This window comes from Hordeum vulgare, chromosome 3H (genome assembly GCF_904849725.1).
Source record: "Hordeum vulgare subsp. vulgare chromosome 3H, MorexV3_pseudomolecules_assembly, whole genome shotgun sequence".
In the NCBI taxonomy this organism is placed as follows: domain Eukaryota; kingdom Viridiplantae; phylum Streptophyta; class Magnoliopsida; order Poales; family Poaceae; genus Hordeum; species Hordeum vulgare.
In genome coordinates, this window is record NC_058520.1 from 341,941,193 (window position 1) to 341,948,036 (window position 6,844).

The window sequence follows — 6,844 nt, forward strand, 5'->3', positions numbered from 1 at the left end:
TTCATTTAAAAGAATAATGGTTACTCTATTTGCTTGAATAATCACCTTCAATGGTTTATAGAATCTCGATCGTAGTGTTACACATGTTCATGATATTGGTGCCAAAAGATACGAGGTAATGATGATAGTACCACTTACTTGTGGCACTGTCGCTTGAGTCATGTTGGTATAAATTGCATGAAGGGGCTCCATGATGATGGATCTTTATACTCACCTGATTTTGAATCACTAGTGACATGCAAATCATACCACATGAGCAAGGCCTTGTTTTCATTAAGATGAAACAAGATAGTAACTTGTTGGAAGTAATACATTTTGATGTATGCAGTCCAATGGGTGCTGAGGCACGCAGTGGATATCATTATGTTCTTACTTCAATGACAATTTGAGTGGATACAAGAGTGTTTACTTAATGAATCACAAGTCTGAAATATTGAAAAGTTCAATTCTGTTTTGGAGTGAAGTTTGTCATAACAAGAGGATAAACTGTCTACGATATGATCATAGAAAGGAATATCTGAGTTACGAGTTTTGGTACGCAGTTAAGACAATGTGGAAATTGTTTCGTAGTTCATGCCACCTGGAACATCATAGTGTGATGATGTGTCTGAACGTCATAGCCACGCACTATTTGGTATGGTACATGCTATGATGTCTCTTATCGAATTACCACTATCGTTTATGGGTTATGCATTAGAGACAACCGCATTCACTTTAAATAGGGCACCGTGTATTTCCGTTGAGATGACACTGTATAGACTGAGGTTTAGAGAAATCTAAACTGTCGTTTCTTGAAAGTTTGGGGCGTCGACACTTATGTGAAAAAGTTTCAGTCTGATAAGCTCGAACCCAAAGCGGATAAATGCATCTTCATAGGATATCCAAAACAGTTGGGTACATCTCCCATCTCAGATCCGAAAGCAAAGTGTTTGTTTCTAGAAACGGATCCTTTCTCGAGGAAAGGTTTCTCTCGAAAGAATTGAGTGGGAAGGTGGTAGAACTTGATAAGGTTATTGAACCATCACTTCAACCAGTGTGTAGCAGGGCGCAGGAAGTCGTTCCTGTGGCGCCTACACCAATTGAAGTGAAAGCTGATGATGGTGATCATCGTGCATCGAATCAAGTTACTACAAATCTCGTAGGTTGACAAGGTCGCGTACTACTGCAGAGTGGTATGGTAACCCTGTCTTGGAGGTCATGTTGTTGAGCAACAATGAACCTACGAGTTATGGAGAAAGCAATGGTGGGCCCGGATTCCGACAAATGGCTGGAGGCCATGAAATCCGAGAGAGGATACATGTATGAAAACAAAGTGTAGACTTTGGAAGAACTACTTGATGGTCATAGGACTATTGAGTAAAGATGGATCTTTAAAAGGAAGATAGACGATGATGGTGATAAGTCACTATTAAGAAAAGCTCGACTTGTTGCAAAGATGTTTCCGACAAGATCAAACAGTTGACTATGATGAGACTTTCTCACTCGTAGCGATGCTAAAAAGTCTGTTAGAATTATGTTAGTAGTTGCTGCATTATTTATGAAAATATTGCACATAGGATGTCAAAACATTGTTTCCTCGACGGTTTCCTTGAGCAAACATTGTATGTGATGCAACTAGAAGGTTTTGTCGATCCTAAAGATACTAGCAAGTATGCAAGCTCCAGCGATCCTTCAATGGACTGGTGCAAGCATCTCGGAGTTGGAATATACACTTTGATGAGATGATCAAAGATTTTGGGTTTGTACAAGGTTTATGAGAAACTTGTATTTCCAAAGAAGTGAGTGGGAGCACTATAGAATTTCTGATAAGTATATGTGGTTGACATATTGTGGATCAGAAGTAATGTAGAATTTCTGTAAAGCATACAAGGTTGTTTGAAAGGAGTTTTCAAAGGAGTACCTGGATTGCGCTACTTGAACGTTGAGCATCAAAGATCTATGGAGATAGATCGAAAGCGCTTAATAGAAGTTTCAACAAGAAGCATGCCTTGACAAGTTTTTGAAGGAGTTCAAAATAGATCAGCAAAGAAGGATTTCTTGGTTGCGTTGTGAGGTGTGAATGTGAGTAAGACTCAAAACCCGACCCCGACAGAATAAAGAGAATAGACGAAGGTCGTCTTCTATGCCTTGGCCGTAGAATCTGAAGTATGCCATGCTGGGTACCGCACCTGATGTGTGCCTTGACTCAAAGTCTGTTGAGAGGTACAAAGAGTGATCCATGATTGAATCACTAGCAGCGGTCAAAATTTATCCTCAGTAACTGATGGACTAAGGAATTTTTCTCGATTATGGAGGTGGTTAAAGAGTTCGTCGTAAAGGGTTATGTCGATGCAAGCTTTGACACTAATCCGAATAACTATGAGTAGTGAAACGGATTCGTATAGTAGAGTAGATATTTGGAGTATTTCCGAATAGCACATAGTAGCAGCATCTATAAGATGACATAAATATTTGTAAAGAACACACGGATCAGAAAGTTTCAGAACCGTTGACTAAAACCTCTCTCACGAGCAAGACGTGATCATACCCCATAACTATATGGGTGTTGGATTCGTTGGAATCACATGGTGATGTGAACTAGATTATTGACTCTAGTGCAAGTGGGAGACTGTTGGAAATATGCCCTAGAGGAAATAATAAATTAGTTATTATTATATTTCTTTGTTCATGATAATCGTTTATTGTCCATGCTATAATTGTATTGATTGGAAACACAGTGCATGTGTGGATACATAGACAAAACACTGTCCCTAGTAAGCCTCTAGTTGACTAGCTCGTTGATCAAAGATGGTCAAGGTTTCCTGACCATAGGCAAGTGTTGTCACTTGATAACGGGATCACATCATTAGGAGAATCGTGTGATGGACTAGACCCAAACTAATAGACATAGCATGTTGATCGTGTCATTTTGTTGCTACTGTTTTCTGCGTGTCAAGTATTTGTTCCTATGACCATGAGATCATATAACTCACTGACGCCGGAGGAATGCTTTTTGTGTATCAAACGTCGCAACGTAACTGGGTGACTATAAAGATGCTCTACAGGTATCTCCGAAGGTGTTCGTTGAGTTAGTATGGATCGAGACTAAGATTTGTCACTCCGTGTGACGGAGAGGTATCTCGGGGCCCACTCAGTAATACAACATCACACACAAGCCTTGCAAGCGATGTGACTTAGTGTAAGTTGCGGGATTTTGTATTACGGAACGAGTAAAGAGACTTGCCGGTAAACGAGATTGAAATAGGTATGCGGATACTGACGATCGAATCTCGGGCAAGTAACATACCGAAGGACAAAGGGAATGACATACGGGATTATATGAATACTTGGCACTGAGGTTCAAACGATAAGATCTTCGTAGAATATGTGGGATCCAATATGGGCATCCAGGTCCTGCTATTGGATATTGACCGAGGAGTCACTCGGGTCATGTCTACATAGTTCTCGAACCCGCAGGGTCTGCTCACTTAAGGTTCAACGTTGTTTTATGCGTATTTGAGTTATATGGTTGGTTACCGAATGTTGTTCCGAGTCCCGGATGAGATCACGGACGTCACGAGGGTTTCCGGAATAGTCCGGAAACGAAGATTGATATATAGGATGACCTCATTTGATTACCGGAAGGTTTTCGGAGTTACCGGGAATGACGAATGGGTTCCGGGTGCTCACCGGGGGGGGGGGGCGGCAACCCACCCCGGAGAAGCCCATAGGCATTGGGGTGGCTCACCAGCCCTTGGTGGGCTGGTGGGACAGCGCAAGAAGGTCCTATGCGCCAAGGATAGAAAATCAAAGAGAAAGAAAAAAAAAGGAGGTGGGAAAGGAGAGAAGGACTCCACTTTCCAATCCTAGTTGGAGTAGGATTGGAGGAGGACTCCTCCTCCCTTGGTGGCGCAGCCCTTGGGGCTCCTTGAGCCTCAAGGCAAGCGTCCCCTCCCTCCTCCTATATATATGGAGCAATTAGGGCTGATTTGAGACAACCTTTCCAAGGCAGCCCGACCACATAACAACACGGTTTTACCTCTAGATCGCGTCTCTGCGGAGCTCGGGCGGAGCCCTGCCGAGATTAGATCATCACCAACCTCCGGAGCGCCGTCACGCTGCCGGAGAACTCATCTACCTCTCCGTCTCTCTTGCCGGATCAAGAAGGCCGAGATCATCGTTGAGCTGTACGTGTGCTGAACGCAGAGTTGCTGTCCGTTCGACACTAGATCGTGGGATGGATCACGGGACGGTTCGTGGGACGGTTTGTTCGCGGGGCGGATCGAGGGACGTGAGGACGTTCCACTACATCAACCGCGTTCACTAACGCTTCTGCTGTGCGATCTACAAGGGTACGTAGATCGGAAATCCCCTCTCGTAGATGGACATCACCATGATAGGTCTTCGTGCGCGTAGGAATTTTTTTCCCATGCGACATTCCCCAACACTATCATCATTGCACAATGAATTTAAATCATGCACAACCCCGGTATTGGCCAAGTAATTGTTTGACACCTTTACTTTCTCAAACCTTTTCAACTCTCACGCAATACATGAGCGTGAGCCATGGTTATAGCACTATAGATGGTGTGGAATGTAGTGGAGATTGCAAGACAAAAAGGAGAAGATAGTCACATTAACTAGGCATATCAATGAGCTATGGAGATGCTCATCAATATATATCAATGTGAATGAGTAGGGATTGCCATACTATTGATGCACTAGAGCTATGAGTATGTGAAAGCTCTTAAAGAAAACTAGTGGGTGTGCATCCAACTTGCTTGCTCACGAAGATCTAAGGCAATTTTGAGGAAGCCTATCATTGGAATATACAAGCCAAGTTATATAATGAAAATTTCCCACTAGCTATATGGTGGTGACAAAACGAGAGACTCTCAATCATGAAGATCATGGTGCTTAATATGCACAAGTGTGGAAAAAGTGGTAGCATTGTCCCTTCTCTCTTTTTCTCTCTTTTTTTTATTTTGGTTGGCTCTTTGGCCTCTTTTTTTTGGTGGGCTTCTTTGGCCTCTTTTATTTCCTCACATGGGACAATGCTCCCTTAATGATGATCATCACACTTTCAACTCAAAACTTAGAGTAACGATGACTCTATATGGAATGCCTTCGGTAGTGTACCGTGGCAATGATCTATCATGGCATAGACATCAACGGAAACATCATGCTAGCTATCTTACGATCATGCAATGGCAATGTAGACGTGGTGGCACATGTCATGGTGGTAGTTGCATGGCAATCTATCTCGGAATGACTTTGAAAAAGCCATAGTAGGTAGGTATGGTGGCTGTTTTGAGGGAGGCTAATGGTGGGTTTTGTGCACCGGCGAAAGTTGCACGGCACTAAGAAGATAGTCATGATGGAAGGTGAAAGTGCATCTAAACCATGGACTCAACATTATTCATGAAGAACTCATATACTTGTTGCAAAAGTTTTATTAGTAATCGAAACAAAGCATTCAACGCATACTCCTAGGGGAAGGGTTGGTAGGTATAAACCATCGCTCGATCCGGACCGCCACGCAAAGGATGACAATCAATAGACTAATCATGCTCAGATTTCATCACATAGAGGTTCACCATACATGCATGCTACGGGAATCACTAACTTCAGCACAACTATTTCTGGATCCACAACACCTTACTAGCATGACTTTAATATTACCATAACCACAACTCAAAACTAATTGAGATGAATCACACTTCTCTAACTATTCAATGCACATGAAGGTGGAAGTTTTCGTATCCCTTGGGATAACTACCCCTTTTGAGACTACTTTCAAAGCATAGATCAACTACCAAGCCACGCACCGCTGTGCTCTAAAAGATATAAGTGAAGCACATAGAGAAAAAGTATCGAGCTCAAAAGATATAAGTGAAGCACATGTGAGCTGAATTGTCTACCAAAAGACATAAGTGAAGCTCGACAAAATCACGGTGTGTGCATGTCTCTCTCTCTAGGTGTGCAACAAGGATGATTGTGACACAATAAAAGACTCCTACGATACAAGACTCTCCAAGGAAAAACACATAACATGTGTTGAATAAAAATATAGCCCCAAGTAACGTTACCGATGGATTGAAGACGAGAGGGGGGATGCCTTCCTGGGGCATCCCCAAGCTTAGGCTTTTACGACATCCTTGAATCTCTTGGGGTGCCTTTGGCATCCCCAGTCTTGAGCTCTTGCCACTCCTTATCTCTTTGTCCATAAGAACTTCACCCAAAACTTGAAAACTTCACAACACGAAACTTAAACAGAAACTCGTGATAACATTAGTATGAGAAAGCAAACCACCACTTCCTTAGGTACTGTAGCAAACTTAAATTCTACTTGTGCTGATGTTGGCTTACTGCATTTTCAATCTTCCATGGCTAATACCCCCCGATACTATCCATAGTTTCATCAAAATAAGCAACCAACACAACAAAAACAGAATCTGTTAACAGCAGACCAATATGTAGCAATCTGTATATTTAGTATACCTCTGTTACTTCAAAAATTCTTAACAATTACGACAGTCTGAAGAATTTGCGTAGCAATCAGCAGAAAAAAGAATCAACTCAAAATCTCTTACAGAAAAAAAAAGACAATTCTTTTCGTGAGCAGAAAGTTTCTGTCTTTTCCAGCATGACCAAACGATCACCCCAAGACTAATCATAACGGTTTTGCTTGGCACAAACGCAAAAAGAAACACAAAAAACACAATCATAACAGAATTATGAAAGTGTGGAAAACACAAAACTGAAAGAAAAATGATAGATTCGTTGGGTTCCCTCCCGACAAGCGCTTTTGTTTAACGCCCTTATCTAGGCGAAAGTGATGGAATCACGTATAGTCATCTTTGGT